Below are 19049 nucleotides of genomic sequence, written 5' to 3' on the forward strand. Positions count from 1 at the left end.
AAGTCTTCGGCAAGACCCATGGCAGCAGTCACATCAAAGGATTCCCCCGCGGAATATATCCTACCAAAAGAAAATTCTGTGGAAATTACGGGCAGAGTACCCACACCAACAATGTCATCGTCAACAGGGGCATATCCACTCCCGCCAGTACCACCAACGGTAATATTACCCTCATACTCACCATCACCACCCGCGGCAATTTCTTCTTCACCATCACCACCCGCGGCAACTTCAGCCTCACCATCACCACCTGAGGCAACTTCTTCTTCACCATTACCACCTTCGTCATCAGGGTGAGAAGTGTCGGTACGCTCTTCTCCATTGGACATTTCTTCATCCTCACCATACCCTTGGTTTACGGGACTCGTAACCTCCTCATAACCCTCAGCCTCACCGATAACCGCAGTAGAAGATTGTTTGGGTACAAGTTTCTTCTTCTTCGACACCTACAAACCAGTATACATCCCACAAAGGCTCATTTTTCCCTCACTTCAAAAATGAAAATTATTTCAAGCGAGGAAAAAGGGGAAAAAAGATAAAGAATATAAAAAGAAACTATACCTTGGCAGCAGCAGCACTCTTCGATGGATGGATAGCACCAGAACCCTCCTCCTCATCTCCATCAACGACATCAAGAGCATAAGGAAAATTCATGCCCGCGAAATTCGGACACCAAGGACAGAAATATCCATAACGAGCAGGAGGAGTTTCATGAGGCTTGCTATTTTCAGAAGGACGCCAACCACGTGGACCGGGAATAAGCCCAAGGACCAACTACCTCAATAACAGTAGCATGCCATTCATAATCATGGTCACGCTTGATCCTTTCACAAGCAGGAAAGAGTTTCCGTTTAGCAGATCCCTCAGTTCCAGGAACATACTTCAGCTTGGCATCACTCACCTCACTCAAAAGAAGAATTTCACCACGGGGAGCAGCAATATTACGAAGACTAACACTCCACGGCTTACGGTTTATGCTGTTGACATAATCCCCAAAAGAACTGTTAAAATTCTGAGAAGTATACTACTCTCTCTCAGCAGGATTTGGAACATAGCAGGTCATCATAGTCTCTCCCTTGCTTCGCAGGTAACATTCCTTCAGTGAACGAAGATAATTCCCAGATAGTTGTGACACGGAACGATTATGAGTGTTCGTGGAAGAGCCTTCGCGACTAGCCAACACGTCATAATAAAATGAGTCACCCGACTTATATAGGGGCAACATAAGACCCGCCTCGAAGGCTCCAACCGTAGTCAACAGATGAAACTCGTCAAACTGATAATTAGCAAGGAGATCGTAGGTGATATCATAGTCAGGGGCATAGAAGCGAACCTCAAAAGCTTGAAGTTCATGTTTTTCCTTGAACATCTCAAGATCAATATGCTTAAAAGTGACTTTCTTCTTACCAACTGAAATGCTGCGTATCACGGGGACAGTTTCTTCTTCGTCTGCGGAATCAGAAGTAGGACCCAATTCCGAAGCCTTCCTTTTAGAAGGAAGATTTGTAGACGGATCAACTCTCTACATAGTACCCTTGGAGTACTTCCCATTGAAAAAAACCGCGGGAGGAGGCGGCAAATATTTCTGCGGAGGCACTGAAGGAGGAGCCATTGAACGAAGGGGCGGAGCATCCACTATTTCAGTACGAGGAGGAGGAGCCCGCGTACTCCTAAATTCATCACGAGGAGGAGCCTGCGTACTCCTAGAATCTTCACGAGGACGAGAAGGGGCGCGTTTAACAGCATACCTAGATCCAGAAGGACCCTTCGGCATATCCCCTTTCTTAGTAGGCACAATCTTCGCACCAGAGGAAGATGAAACCCTATGACCCCGAGGATCCGATTGCGAAGACTTGTAAGGGCCTTCCCCAAGTGGAGACCTGTCAGAACCTCTACGCGGAGGGGATCCTGGCGGACTAGACGGCGGGGTTTGGTAAGGAGCCCGCGGACGATCAGACATATCTACAAGGAAACACAAACAGTTTAGAGAAGAATACGAGGATATCACTAAAGATCAAAAAACCCATAATTTATGGTTCATCCGGATAAACATTAAAAACCCTAAGAACTAAAAAATACTCAATCCGACTCCAGGGATAATACTCAGATACAGACTCACAGACGTTGTAACAAAGAACAGGGGCAAGCATATATGCTTCGACATGTATGATCTTCATCGCAAAACCAAGAACACAGCAGCAGAAGACACGAGTAGATACATAGATAAATCAATGATGAACAACTAATGAAAAACCCTATACCTGTATAGAAGAGGACGACAAGCACCAACCGCAGTCGAAGAAAGGAGGATCGGAGATATCAAAAGATACAGGGGCAGCAACAACCAAAAACGAAAGAAGCATAAGAAAGAAACAGAAAATTGAATGCAATATTCCTCACAAGAACGATGATAATAAATGACTAAAGAACAAGAATAAGAAAACAAGAAGAGAATGAACACTGACAAGAAGAGGATAAAAGTTTTTTTCATATTCTCTTTCCTATTTATGAAGTTAGAGAAGACAATAACTGCTCCTCGGTACGAGGAGCAGTTACGGGAAAAGTTAATGCAAAGTGGGAAATGTGTAGGACTACCTTTCTTCTTCAAAATTGCAAAATACGCCCAAGTTAGAAGAAGAGGGGCAAATTGTATGTACACCTTTCATCATCCACCACGTGTACAGAAAGAGACACGTAGAAGGCATGCGAAGCGAGACATCAAAACATGATAACAAGCATCTCATCAGAAGATGTCATCGGTCAGCAGATATAACGGTCAGGGACAGAGGACCACAGAGGTATGATGGCTCAGAGGAGCACCAGATAATACCCCTTGGGTGTTAACACACCCAATCCCGAGGAAGATCCCAAATCAACGGACGAGAGGAAGTTTGGCTGACACAGATGTGACCAGACAAAGAGACACTTGTCTGACACGAGCAGACATCCATCTACCCGCATTAAATACCAAAGAGATATACATGTGTCAATCAGCTCGTGGAAGAAGCGAGGATAACCCTTCGTATTCAAGCTCAGGTCGCAGAATATGCCGAAGACCTCTGCGTAATAGGAAAAAAGCACAAGAAGATAAGATTACAACGGCACCTCAGAAATGGGACCCATGTTCCATCCCTATAAATACCCCTCTCCACTAAGATAGAAGGGGGGAGGATTTTGGAGAGCAATTAGAGGAGAATATATGAGAGAGAAATAGGAAAAGTAAGTAATCCCCCTACTTCCGCAGACCTATGTATATTCTAAAGTCATTCGACTATCTTTGTAACCATTCAGTACATAGTGAAACACCAAACCCCGTGGATGTAGGCCTTAGTGCCGAACCACGTAAATCTGTCTCATTTACATTTCAACACCTTACATTCAGCGTTAAACTTCATATGCTTTATATTTATGCTTGATTCTTGGTTTATTTATTTATACGAACATTATTTATGATAATATTCGACTAGACAATGACAAGCCCGAAGGCTTCGAGTCGATGAATCTATATAATCATCCTCGTTACGCACACGACGTACAATTCTAGAATTAGGATGTATGCGAATATTGTTTGTGAACACGTGGATGGCTTCGTGATTTATGTGTTCACAAAAATCTTAGACGAATATAAAGCTCATTTCTGGTAGCTACTAAGTTATATGTCCTTTCACCTTTGTTCTGCACCGTAAGACTCAATTTGGGGAAAAGTACCTAATATCTGCATATTAGATCACCGCAAGTTCTGGGAAAAAATGGGAAAGTACAAAACATAAGCATACCACTACAGAAGATTAGGGAAACAGTCACAAAAATCCAGTGACTAATTTTCACTATCTTTCAATGTTGTATAATAAATTGATATTAGAATTAGAATACTTATAGGAGGAAAATAAGAGTATAGGGTCTAGAAATATGCTTGGAGAAAAAAAATCCTGTCTCAATTGGGGTATACTGTGATTAATTTGGGCCTATAGATTTCCACATCCATCCAATGTAGAAGGATATGGGGTGTCTAAAATTGCTGAAAGTATCAATTTATCCTCTAAAAATTATTAATACTACAAATTTACCCCCATTAACTCTTAATAATAAAACCTAAAACTAAAAATCAGTTTCAATCCCTAACTTATAAACCGATTCTTCTTCTCTTCTTCTTCCTCTTTTCTCATTTTTTTGAAACCAAAACATCGTCTATTATCGAAGATCCAAAAACGATTAATCGTTCATTTTTTCTATAAAATGTCATTGAAACAAACACGAGTGAAGCATCTTACTAACATGCAATTTCCTAGTGAGGATAATCTCGGAATTGATGAAGCAATTCGAAACAAAACCAAGAAAATGGTTGAGGAAGTTGAAGCATCTTTGATCGCACAAGCGGAGGAAATGGGTCGAATCAGGTAATTTTTTATCAACTCAATCCTTTAAACTAGGTTTTAGTAACATGAAATCGCTCAAAAATCGATAATTTTGATTTCAAATTTTTTTGGGTTTACCAGAATCGGACGATGTTCATGTATTTGTGAATCGATTAAGTTGGGAACCGGTTGTTGTTCATGCCTATATACCCCGATTATTTTGCATGTGCTTTCTGGTTCGAGAAATTTGAACCATAATCGGTCAATGTTAATACCCACATAGTCCGATTGTATAACTGTATGGATAACCGTTTTTCTGTAACTTTTTTCGTTAAAATTGGATTATATATGTGTTCACATATCCCGAATGTGTAGCCACTGCTTTGCCATGATCGGATTTCATTTGCATATATATAAACGATTGTTAATGTGTAATGTTACGATCAGGTTTTATAACAGTATCGAGTAAACCGATTATTGTAAGAAAGAATGCCGAATGTTTCTGTAACTTTTTCTTGTTAGAATCGGGTTACATTAACACTTATATAAACCGATTGTAGATGTGTTATGTTAGGAATCAGTCTTTATATGTATATTGAGTAAACCAATTGTATACCTTGGATTCAAAAATATGCATTGAATTCCATTGTTATTTTTCGCTTATCTCCGTATTTTACAGGCAAAATAAGGGCAAGCAACAACGTCAAGCCGAAAAGAAATATAAGAGGAAAGATGATTTGGATTCTCCTCAAAGTTTGAGACCTCGTCGAAAGGGTGGTCAAAATTTAAATGCTTCCCACCGGAGGGGCTCGGGGAGTAAATCCAAAGCGATCCACATCAATGACCCACCACCTCAAGTTGAGAAACCAGCACAAGAAGAATCTAATTTCTGATACACTTACTGAAGAAGGAGGTGGTGTGGAGGAAGTTAATGAAGAAGAAAGTGGTGAGGAGGAAGTTAATGAAGAAGAAAGTGGTGCAAGGAAGGTGATGGAGAATAAACTGGTGGCAAGGATGGTGATGAAGAAGAAACTGGTGGCAAGGAAGGTGATGGAGAAGAAACTGGTGGCAAGGATGGTGATGAAGAAGAAAATGAGGATGAGGATGATGGAGAAGAAAGTGGGGGTGAAGGTGATGGAGAAGAAAGTGGGGATGAAGGTGATATAGAGATAGGAGAAGTTCAAGAACAAATCCAAGGAGAAGACGCACAAGATGGTAAGAAAGATGGTAAGAAGAAAGAGAAGGGGACCACATGCCCGACCCGGAGAAGATGTTTCCTCGAGGCCCTAATGATCATGTGAAAGGATTACCCGGTGATGGAGGACGGGTGTTATGGGGGTACAAAGAGAGTTGGGCTGAGGTCGTATGCCATACCATAGTAAGTACCTAAACCTTATGCTATGTAATATAAAACATTTATATCCATGTAGTGTTTTGATTATTATCCATCGGTTTTGTTTTGTTTTATAGGACCACAGGGATGCCATTCGTCGTATGAATCCAGTAACGTCGGGGACTATGATAAAGAACTGGCCACTGCAATCAATAGAATCAACCATCAGAGAAGTTGAGGAAGTAATCGATCTAATCCAATCTACGGGGGTGTTTCCTGCGGTCGAGAATTTGGATCTTGGTTACGACAAACCTCTTTGTTCCGCCTCTGCCAAGATATATTAAGGGGAAATAAATACTTTTCATCTTCTGTTTAGCAAAATGACGATTGACTCCAGATAATGCGAAGTTCCTTATCGGGCTAAGCGTAGATGGTAAAGCCGTGAATAACAAAGGGTATGTGCAAGAGCTTGAATGGGAAAATATTTACGCGTTCACCAAGGAAGTGTTCCAATTGGATGAGGAGATGACCAAGTCACAAATGCTAGTAGGCAAAGCAAAGCAGAGGATGTTCCATCTATCGAAGTTGAGGGAACTCTTCAGTGGAACAAAGAAACTTCGTTCTGAGGGAAATGAGGTGACCAAGGAACGTATCTTCGCCACGGCCAATGTGTATGTCCTCTATCTATTATCTTTACCGACGTTTCCGGTGCCCGTGTGAACGCCAACTTTATTCAGCTGTTGCAACCATTTGAGAAGATCCACAAGTACTCTTGGGACACTGCCATCCTTGCACACTTGTTGAAAGAGTTGAGAAAGGCTTCCAGGGCTGACAGGAACCAAATCACGGGGAACATGGATTTTTGCAGGCGTGGATATATTTGCACTTCCCGATATTTGCTGCAAGGGATTTTGAGAACAAGGAATGGGACGGTAAGTGTTATGGAGAAATGTATATCTACAAGAGTAAGGAAAAGGACCAAGATGCGGTTTATTTGAAGTTGCAACGCCAGTTGGACAACTTGATCACGAAAGATGTTGTCTTTGACCCTTAAAGGGGGTTTGGCCAAAGAAAAAGGAAAGATGGCTGGGTGCGAAGAGAAAACTGATTATTTTGGGTCGTTGTTTCACCCAAGAGGATATGTAATGTATAACCCGACGAGAGTCGCAAAACAATGCGGATACATACAAAAAATCCTAAAGGAGCACAATAAGTTTAAAATCGATGAGAAGAAAACCAAGTCATTTGATAATGATATTGATATTGTTCACGACCCTTTACCATCATGTAAATATTGGAATGACATAAGGTTCAACGGATATGCTATGGATGGTCGATTGGAAAAAGATGATGAGGCAATTCCGGGTTACATGCCATGGTACCTCAATATTTCGCATACTCGAGTGATACGAGTAGATGACAGGCCCCGGATAGATGACAAAGATACAACTCTCGAATTCCTGGTGCGTATTATTTTTCAATTACGGTTTTGTTAATTGTTTTAGCATTATTTCTTAAAAAATTTATTGTTTAAAATGGAAACAGAGAAGACGAATCGGGCACTTGATATCCCAAGCACATCTAGAAATCAAGCAAGAGAAAAATATTAAGGCCAATGAAAAGATGATTGATGAATTGAACAGTCTTGAAGATATAGAAGCGAGTGCAAAATTTTGGGAAGAGGTGGAGGAGGATCCAAACAAAAATAGGAAGAGACCCCCCCCCCCCCCCCCCCCCAAGTATTCTGAAGGTACATCGAGCAGTGCCCCAACTGCTAAATGAGGATGAGGTGGTCGTGGTCATGGTCGTGGTGGGGATGTTGGTGAATGAATGGTTTCAAACTTATGTCTTTAACTATGGATAATTATGGTGTCAAAACTTATGTCTTAAACTTATTATCGAATTATGTTTGGTTATATTCCTAGTTTATGAATGACTGAATCTGGTTTATGTTGAAAATTGTTTGTGTTTGTCCAAGACGCGACAAAGGAACCAACTACAATGTTTGTGTGCAAAAAATGCATGATTCTGTAAATTTTTTCTGCCACAATCGGTTTACATGTACTTGTATAAAATCCGATTCTGATAATTCTCCAGGGGGACAATTTCAGAATCGGGTTTTGAAGTTGCATCACATAGACCGATTATGAACATTTTGTTCACCTGGTTTTTAAGTTTACAAAATCGGTTTATAAGGGTAAGTGTACAGTCCGATTCTGACACAACAAAAAAACCCAGAATTTCAGAATCGGTTTAGGTTGGCATCCAATGTAACCCGATCCCTGTGATGAAAAGTTGTTAGAGCATTGCTCGGTCGAACTCGCATGCGTTGCTATCTCAAGCATGTTTTTCAATGTTAGTGATCAAAATTATAAGTCTTGATTTCTAGTCTACTATAGCTGAGGTCTCGGACTAGGATAGAAAGTGTAGTTGAGCTCAAGAACTCCATGGGAATCATCATACAAGACGAAGGACTACTCAAGTAACCGGTGGATCTTCATCGACTAAAAGGTATGTGGAGACTTGAACTTATCTATCACGCAAAAGTATATTTATCTCCTATCTTGAGACAAAAGTCGTTTTGCTATATAGACTTAGATTATACACATTTGCTGTTTCGAGCCGAGTTTATCTCGCCTATCTATTTCTCGAAATATGTGATGGTAAGCTTTCGCTTTAACCAAGTTCATCTTTACCTAGTGACAAAAGTCATGTAATGTTTCAATCACTTTGAAAATTGCTTTGACGAAAAATGGTTTGTGAGTAACAACTATACAACGTCCTCTAAGAATATTTGAATGATTGAAATGAGAGTTTAGATTATATAACCATTGGAGGATATAAGCATTGTTGTGGAAACACATATATGTATAAGTCCTAATTCCTTGAACCGAAGTTTGCGAACTTTGTTGATCAAGAGAACCGATATGGTGGCGTGAACCAAGTCCGCGAACTGGCGAAAGTTCTCGTCCCGAGAAATTCTGCTGGAGTTTGTGGACTCCGTCCGGAAACTTAAGTCCGCGAACCTAGTCCGCGAACTTGAGTAGGTTATATCTAAAAACGATGTTTGTGAACTTATTCTTATATAAACTAAGGAATGCAAATTGCAAACCGTGGCTATATAGTTCATGAACCGATTCGAGTGAAACAAATCGTTTTTTCTTCAATTGTGTCTTATGTAGTTACATAAGATTTCCTTACAATTGAACAGCTCTCTAACTAGTTCATTTGAGTCACTTGAACTAGTTATGGTGAAGAAGAATATGGTTGATATGAAAGTGATCATATGGATAACCATTTGGTTGACTATTGTTGAACCAACAAATGTACAAGTTTGGGTACGGTTACACAAGCCTAGAAATGTGCATTTCATTTGTGTGTAACAAGCTAGTTTTCGATCTAACGGGTGAAAGATATTAGCTTGAATCTAATCAGGTTTTCATCTAACGGTGAATATTGAATGCTTTATTACCAAGCTAACATTGATTGCTAACCCTGATTTGAAAGACTGTATAAAGGAGAATGGTAGGCGTTTAAAGATGTGAAAATAAGACAATAAATGGATGCCTACAGTGATACCTGCAAGTGCACAGGGTCGGTTGTAGCTTGTGTGCAAGAACAGGGTCATTCCACAGGGACTTGGGGTGTTATGAAGTTTTCCTAGCTAAGCTATATGCAAGGCAGTGACAATGAGGGATAGGCCAAGGCAGTGAGCAAGGCAAAGCAATAAGGCAGAACAGTTAAGAGCCAAGGCTGTAAGCCAAGGGCAGGGGGGAGTTTGTGCACTGATTTCAGTGCACAACAAGCTGTAAATTGCACAAAAACTAAACAAAGCAGCAAGGAAAATTTGACTAAGCAATAAGAAAAACAGATTCGGAGTTGCAAGTGACTGTGAGAACAAATTGTGGGTTAAGCTAAGGCTTTGAATCCACCCTTGTGACCTATCCAGATAATGTAATTCTAGGTTGAATTCCTAATGGAACTAAGTGACAGCTAAGGTCAACTTATGATCCTAAGCATCCAAATGGAATGGAAAGACAATTAGCTTGCTCAACTAATGTGCTCCTAGCATTGACTGTCTTTTGACAGTACAATCAATCACAAGCACACAAATGAGCACTAATTTCTCCCATTGCTCAATCAAACAATGACTAAGGCTCTACCTAGCATTCCACATCAGACAGTGCACTGAGGTTTCATCTAACCTCAGCTGCAACAATTTAGCTCATGCTCAAATATAAACAACATTAACATTCATCACATATGATAATAAGAGCACAATTCAAACAAACATGACTGAAAATTTACAAAACAAATGAACCAACAGTTGAGGAACTGGCTAGTCCAGTCCTCTTGGGTGAAGCTCTGGCTAATCCAGGCCTCCTCTTCATCCTCTACACCATGAGCTATTTATACTTCAAAAGCCCCAATAATTTACAAACCTAAAATTAAAATTAGGATTTCATTCCGAATTGCTCACCAAATACGCTGAATTGGTGGTGACCCATGCCTATTTCTTCTCTCTCGATCCTTCTCTGCCCTCAATTTCAATCTATAGCCTCATCTATTTCATCAACTCTTCACGCCTAGGGTTCCAGCGAGAAAAGGGGGGGTGAGGGGCTGATGTAATAGATGGCTAGAGAGTAGGGGGATGTATAGGTGATTGAGACAGAGGAGTTGGTGGTAGAGATGGTGGGTGACAGGAGCGATGGATGATGGAGTGCAGTGGGGAAAGTGGTCAGGTCGGAGAAAGCAGTCGGGAGAAAGAAGAAGAAAGAAGGAGGAGAAATGATTTGGGTTAGGGTTCTCTCTTTTGGGTATAGGGTAATTATGTTTGGGGTGTGAGGCAGTTTCATCAAAATTTCGATGTCTTGCGATGCTTATCGTGGGGTGTGGAGATGAAGATTGATCTAACGGCTAAAAGTGAAGAGGCTGGCAGCGACCGTTGGATGCAGATATACAACGAAACTAACGGCGCCAGATGGAGTTAGGTGCTGTAGTGTTAGACAGGAGCTTCCGATTTCGATGAACGACGATGAAGCGACCATTGGATGATGAGATGGATCCAATCCGACGGCTGAAGATGGAGGCGGGTTTGGATATAGGAAATGGGTTTGGGTGAGGGTTTGGGCCTTAGGTATGCCAATCCCATATCTTCTTTAAGAACAATTTTTCCTTCTTGAGCCCATTCCTAGCTTTTTGGATTGTGCGCACCATTCTTTGCGGCTTCCTTGCGTAATTTCTCCCGGCTTTTCACTACTTTTCTGCTCTTTTCGCTCCGCTATTCATCCAAACTTTATTTATTACCTAAAAATGCAAAATTAATTAATAAAAATATTTATTCTTGAAAACAATGAAATACAGAATATGGATAAAATGTAGAATTAATGCACAAAAGATGAGTTAAATGCCAAGAAAAATATATAAATATGCACTTTTTAGCACTCATCAAATACCCCCAAACCTGAATTTTACTTGTCCTCATGTAAACAAAACTAAGGAAATCCTACCTATACCACTGTCGTTGGTCTCTCGAATGCATTTAGCGTATGCACTAAGCCTTTAAACCACTAAGTGTCCCTACTGACGAGTGAAGTCTCGTGAAGGTTTGCTTAGAACGTACCTACAAAGTTCTAGGTCAAAATAAAGCTCAGATTCCATCAAATGTGACATGTGCAAGACAGTAGAAGCTCACACAGCAAAATGGAGATGTCAATCTAGCTATCTAAGGCACAATCCTAGCACTGATAACAACTAAAGACATGTGATAAGAGTGTAAAGTGTATCTACACATGTGTAAAGAAAGATCTGAAGTTATGACTACTAATCACCAAAGATAGTTTTTAGGCTAAGAACCGAATTCTAAGCCAAGCTAGCTGTCCGGCTTTACGAGAATTGTGAATGTTCACCCAATGAGTTGGTGATATTTCAGTTTACCCGCGTTATACATCGATGGCTGCACCCTCCTTGCTTATTACAATAAAACAAAAAGATGACTCTTTACATGACTCTTATTTACATTGATTACTCTCTTTTATTTTTGGAACAAGAGAGAACTATTGTCTTTAACATGACAAAACATGGAATATAAATACTTGATTTTTTTTTTTTTTTTTTTTTTTTTTTTTTTTTTTTTTTTGATTTTTTTGATTTTTTTTTTTTTTTTGAAGAAATAACTTTGATCTTTACAACATAGTGACACTTTTGATACATGAACAAAAAGAAAAACATAATTACATGACTCTTAGCAAGAGGTGGCCCTTATCGAATGCATCCGGTCAAATTCTATGGTTGCTTTTCTTAACGTATCCTCCAACTTCTATCCCAGCCAACCAAAGAACAAGCTAGTCAAGTCTCATTCAGTATTCTAAAGTGATTGGCAATCTAACTTCCTATCAAACACCTTGAAGATCGAGGCTATACATGTATTGGTAGATCGTGCGCGTGCAAGTTTCTTATCACTATGTGAATTGTGCTAGAATCAGGGTGCCTAAATATCTAGACTAAGACTCCTTAATTACATATTTGCACAAGAGTCAACATTTCAAGGTAAATGAGCTCCATTTTTATGTTTTTTTTTTCAATTTTTTTTTTTATTTTGATTTTTCGTTTTTTTTTTCAAAAGAAGGAGTTCTTGTTTTCAATTATGGCATATTATCAAAGTATCTACTTTTCACCCCCAAACCTAAACTAAACATTGTCCTCAATGTTTCAAAATATGAACAAAATTATAATACAACATATGAAGAGGATCATGTTGAGTAGAGAAAAAGGAAAGAGAATACCCGATTTCGGCGAAAGCAATATTAGAACTCCGTTATTCAAGGCAAGAATCCAACATATGTCAGCCGAGATCATATTGGATTAGCAAAATATATACAAAAGGAACAAAAGGATTTTTAAAATTTTTATCTACTGGATTATATACAAAAAATTCACCATACACTAACAATCTAAAGAGTTGAGGATCAACCCAAAAGACAAAGTGTTGAAACATAGACAGTTTCAAAACACTAAAATTGGACTGAAATGAGAGCGAGAGTGAAAAACCGGATGAATCACCCCTAAACCTAAATTTTTCAACAGGTTTACTTTTAAGCACAAAATCTAACAATTTTAGGGGTGCAGGATTCACAAGGTCTAACTGAAAATGGACTTTGTTTGGGATGGACAAACATGCATATTCCAACTGTGGCTCCTTAAAAGTATTGTATTTAGATGCAAAATAGTCCAAGAGGACTTGAGAGGCACACAGTTCCAATCCTAGGTTGGGAATCTTCAGAAAAGTTGGTTTAAAATTTTTGTTACAAACCAAATCTAGGTTGGGTGGAATGATCTCAATCTGTGACTTAGGCAAGAAGGTGACATCTAAGTTTCTCACATGCATGAGATCAAAAGTACCAATATTATCAGTCACATCAGCATTTTCTAAATCATAATCAAGTTGTGTAGCATGCTCATCATCACAACACAATTTCACAAGTCCAAATTCAGAATCATGGTTATCCGAAATATCCAAATTAACATCAAAAGAAGCAATATATTGTGGCTTAAGTATGGAATCAGACACATCAACTATATTTTCATGCATAGGATCATTAGTGTCAACAGAAGATTCAACATTACCTAAGTCATGCTCTTCACAGGATAACTGCACAATATCTAAATCAGTAGCCTCATCACATGTATATGGAATACTAGAAGAAACATCATTCATGAAGGTCGGGGCAGAAAAGCCTAATGTATTTGAACCCAAAGGTTCCATAACATTTTCAGCATAGACATGTTCTTCTAATATAACATCATCATAATCATCATCATCACAAATACATGAAAATCCTACTTTGTCAAAACCATTAGTGTTTTTCGTCCATACATCTGCCTCTAAAATAGGTGAATATGGATTGACATTTTCAGCAATAGGGTATGAAACACTATATCCAGAATTAAGCTCATTGGGAAAATCAACATCTGACTCATGGTGATTACCCATATCATGTGGCATGGTCCTAGTTTCCCTATAGGTTTCCCACTGATGGGTTTTCTCTGCAACTTCAGCTAGAAATAACCATGCATCGTCCACAGTTTTATCAATGAATTCACCATTACACATAGATTCAACCAAGGCTCGAGACTTAAAGTCTAGTCCCTCATAAAGAATGGCGACCAGTCTCCACTTCTCGAGGCCATGATGAGGACACTCAAACAACAAATCATTAAATCGTTCAAAATAATGAAAAAGTGTTTCTCCATCTAACTGGACAAAACAATTAATACTTCGACGAATAGAGATGGTCCTATGATGTGGAAAGAACTTTCCGACAAATTGATTTGTGAGTTGGTCCCAAGTGGTGATTGACTGCGGTCTCAAACCGTAAAACCATGTTTTGGCCTTTTCCTTTAAAGAAAAAGTAAACAAACGCAATTTCAAAGAGTCTTCGGATATATGGTCAGGTTGTAAAGCCCGGACAATTTGTTCAAACTCTCTTACATGGTTATAGGGATTCTCAGAATCGAACCCTCGAAATATAGGAAGTATTTGTATCATGCTTGCGTTTAGTTCAAATGGGCCATCAGTCTGGGGTAAGACGATACATGATAACTGACTTATTATGTTAGGGTACATGTATTCATGGAGACTACGGAGTTTATTCACACACTCGCCCATTTTTTCAAAAAAAGGTTTTAATGGGTTTTGAAAATTTGGTTTGAAAGGGTTTTGAAAAGAAAATTTGGTTTTGCTTGGGATAAAATTTTGGTTTTTGAAATAAGGAGCAAAGTTTTTTTTTTTTTTTTTTTTTTGGGTTGGGTTTTGAAGCCCAAATTTTAGTTTAAAAGAAACTACAAGCCTAACAAACAACTAAATTACAAGCCCAAATAAAGAAAGAAATAAAAATAAAACTAATTATACAAACCCACAAAAAAAAAAATAAAAATAAAACTAAAATTATTACAATCCCAAATAAAGAAAGAAATAAAATTAAAATTAAAAAAATTATTACAGCCCACAGATTAAAAATGGAAGCCCACAGGTTGGGTTCTCTTATGGGTTTAGGCTTACCTTTGAAGCACAGCCCAGCTGCTCAGTTTGGTTGCAAAAGCCCAGTTGGGCTTTGGATCATCCTAAGCTTTGGCTTCAACACTCAAGGCCCAGTTGGGCTTTGGTCTTTCTTCTCCTTCAGCAGCTTACAGCCCCAGTTGGGCTTGGTTCAAAATCAGTTCACTTCACAAGCCCAGTTGGGCTTTATCTTACACCAGCTGCAGCAGCTTCAGCAGAGATTGCAGCAGACTTGGCCTGGCACCAGCAGGAGTACCACAGCAGCACAAGTTCTAGCAACAATAGAGCAGCACCAGCTCCACAGCAGCAGCACCACAAGTTCAGAGGCACCACAAGGCACAGAGCAGGACTTCAGGCAGCAGTTCTGACACCAGCATCAGCAACACCAGGTTCAAGGAAGAACCAGCAACAAAGGTGCAAATGGTCTGCAGTTCACAGCAAGAAATGCAAAAAAAAAATGCTTATACTAAGATGCAGATGATTACACTAATATGCAGATGCTTACAAGAACTACACAGCAGGTATGAGTATGCAAAGAACAGCAAGAAAAACTTCAAAAACACGACAGCCAAGTCCCCGGCAACGGCGCCAAAAACTTGGTAGGCGTTTAAAGATGTGAAAATAAGACAATAAATGGATGCCTACAGTGATACCTGCAAGTGCACAGGGTCAGTTGTAGCTGTGTGCAAGAACAGGGTATTCCACAGGGACTTGGGGGTTATGAAGTTTTCCTAGCTAAGTTATATGCAAGGCAGTGACAATGAGGGATAGGCCAGGCAGTGGGCAAGGCAAAGCAATAAGGCAGAACAGTTAAGAACAAGGCTGTAAGCCAAGGGAAGGGGGGAGTTTGTGCACTGATTTCAGTGCACAGCAAGCTGTAAATTGCACAAAAACTAAACAAAGCAGCAAGGAAAATTTAACTAAGCAATAAGAAAAACAGATTCGGAGTTGCAAGTGACTGTGAGAACAAATTGTGGGTTAAGCTAAGGCTTTGAATCCACCCTTGTGACCTATCCAGATAATGTAATTCTAGGTTGAATTCCTAATGGAACTAAGTGACAGCTAAGGTCAACTTATGATCCTAAGCATACAAATGGAATGGAAAGACAATTAGCTTGCTCAACTAATGTGCTCCTAGCATTGACTGTCTTTTGACAGTACAATCAATCACAAGCACACAAATGAGCACTAATTTCTCCCATTGCTCAATCAAACAATGACTAAGGCTCTAACCTAGCATTCCACTATCAGACAGTGCACTGAGGTTTCATCTAAACCTCAGCTGCAACAATTTAGCTCATGCTCAACATATAAACAACATTAACATTCATCACATATGATAATAAGAGCAAATTCAAACAAAACATGACTGAAAATTTACAAAACAAATGAACCAACAGTTGAGGAACTGGCTAGTCCAGTCCTCTTGGGTGAAGCTCTGGCTAATCCAGGCCTCCTCTTCATCCTCTACACCATGAGCTATTTATACTTCAAAAGCCCCAATAATTTACAAACCCTAAAATTAAAATTAGGTATTTTCAATTCCGAAATTGCTCACCAAATCCGCTGAATTGGTGGTGACCCATGCCTCTTCTCTTCTCTCTCGATCCTTCTCTGCTCTCAATTTCAATCTATAGCCTCATCTATTTCATCAACTCTTCACGCCTAGGGTTCCAGCGAGAAAAAGGGGTGATGGGCTGATGTAATAGATGGCTAGAGAGTAGGGGGATGTATAGGTGATTGAGACAGAGGAGTTGGTGGTAGAGATGGTGGTGACAGGAGCGATGGATGATGGAGTTGCAGTCGGGAAAAGTGGTAGCAGGTCGGGAGAAAGAAGAAGAAAGAAGGAGGAGAAATGATTTGGGTTAGGGTTCTCTCTTTTGGGGTATAGGGTAATTAATGTTTGGGTGTGAGGCAGTTTCATCAAATTTCGATGTCTTGCGATGCTTAGCCATGGGGTGTGGAGATGAAGATTGATCTAACGGCTAAAAGTGAAGAGGCTGGCAGCGACCGTTGGATGCAGATATACAACGAAACTAACGGCGCCAGATGGAGTTAGGTGCTGTAGTGTTAGACAGGAGCTTCCGATTTCGATGAACGACGATGAAGCGACCATTGGATGATGAGATGGATCCAATCCGACGGCTGAAGATGGAGGCGGGTTTGGATATAGGAAATGGGTTTGGGTGAGGGTTTTGGGCCTTGGGTATGCCAATCCCATATCTTCTTTAAGAACAATTCTTCCTTATTGAGCCCATTCCTAGCTTTTTGGACTTGTGCGCACCATTCTTTGCGGCTTCCTTGCGTAATTTCTCCCGGCTTTTCACTACTTTTCTGCTCTTTTCGCTCCGCTATTCATCCAAACTTTATTTATTACCTAAAAGTGCAAAATTAATTAATAAAAGTATTTATTCTTGAAAACAATGAAAATACAGAATATGGGATAAAATGTAGAATTAATGCACAAAAGATGAGTTAAATGCCAAGAAAAATATATAGAAATATGCACTTTTTAGCACTCATCAGAGAACTCTAGCAATTGGAAAACCTAATCCCCACACCTTATGTGTGATACTAGTTGTGCTAAGCTAGAGTCGGTTCTCCTTTAACGTTTGGTTTCTTCTTCTAAACCAGGTTAACGACTTAAAGACTTCACTGGAATTTTGAAGCCAGACCGATACTACTTTCTCGTAGTTGTGAGATCTGATCTTGTTGTTTCTATCGTGCGAGGACAATCGTAAGGATTGGCTTGAGATTGATATCTCCGATAGGCAATATAAAAAGTAATCACAAACATCTTCGTCTCATTGTTTGTGATTCCGCAATATCTTTTTTTGCTGCGTCGATTAAGATTATTGTGAGGTGATTGATAATACTAGGCTGTTCTTCGGGAATATAAGTCCGAGAAATCAATTGGTTCCTGTTCACCTTGATTTATCAAAATACGGAACAAAACTCGTAGGTATATTCGTGGGAGACGGATTTATCTATTACCATAGACTTTTCTTTGTGATACAGATTTGTTTATTGAAGTCTTCGACTTTGGGTCGTAGAAACTCTTAGTTGTGGGTGAAATCATCTAAGGGAATCAAGTACGCATCATCCTGCTGGGATCAGATACGTAGGAGCATAACTGTACCTTGGATCAGTGTGAGATTGATTGGGGTTCAACTACAGTCCAGACCAAAGTTAGTTTGAAGTAGGCTAATGTTTGTAGCGGCTTAATACAGTGTATGTTCAATATGACTAGGTCCCGAGGTTTTTCTGCATTTGCGGTTTCCTCGTTAACAGAATTCTGGTGTTTGTGTTATTTCTTTTCCGCATTATATTTTGTTATATAATTGAAGTATCACAGGTTGTGCGTTGTTCAATCAATTAGAATATCCGACCTTTTGGTTGTTGATTTAAATTGATTGACACTTGGATATTGGTCTTTGGTACCATCCAAGTTATCTCTCTAGTATTTGATAAAGACTCGCAGATTTCTATTTGCTTGAGTAAAGATCAAATCGAGAGATTGAGATATAAACTCTTTGATATATTTTTTATCTAGATTGAGTCTGACTGTCTAGTTGATTATCTAGAAAGTATATTGGAGTTTGTCCATAGAGATTGCTAAGCGAAATATTGGGTGTGGTTGTTGTACCCCCGATTTTTCAATTGGTATCAGAGCAGAAAAACACGTTTAAAGACCTTATAAGTCTGTGTTTGTGGCGATCTGACTCTATGGACAGAATTGATATCTCAATAAATGCACCACCAGATCCAGGGATTCCAGAATTCTTTTCCATGTCTGATTTAATTAAATCTGTAGAAGAAATTTTTTCTAAACCTCCACCAGGTTTAAAATCCCTTGAAGTTTTTTCAGGAATTGAAAAGAAACTTGAAAGCTTAAATTCTGATGTTGATTTATTCCACCAGAAAGAACAAAAATCTCTTGATAGGATGAATCTAGTTATGATGAATAATGTTCATGTTGAGGTTGATATTGATTTAATAATCAGTCAGAGCCATGCTCCTCCTCTGTGTAATCCAATTGGTTGTAACATACTAAACGGATTACAAGAGGAGTTTAAATCTCAGTCTTTAGACTACATCACCTCAAAGCATGAATCGATTCATTGCTCAATTCCTGATACTTTCCATCAAGATAGTGGTATTGTCTTCTTTTATGAAGAAGCTAGGACGTCTCTTTTTATCAAAAGAGTTTCCATTCAGTACTAAAAACTATTTGCAGAAACTGTTTTTATAAGTTGGAAAACAAGAAATCAGAAACACTAATATTTTTTTGGGTTCTCTTGAA

The sequence above is a fragment of the Papaver somniferum genome, chromosome 4 (genome assembly GCF_003573695.1).
Source record: "Papaver somniferum cultivar HN1 chromosome 4, ASM357369v1, whole genome shotgun sequence".
In the NCBI taxonomy this organism is placed as follows: Eukaryota; Viridiplantae; Streptophyta; class Magnoliopsida; order Ranunculales; family Papaveraceae; genus Papaver; species Papaver somniferum.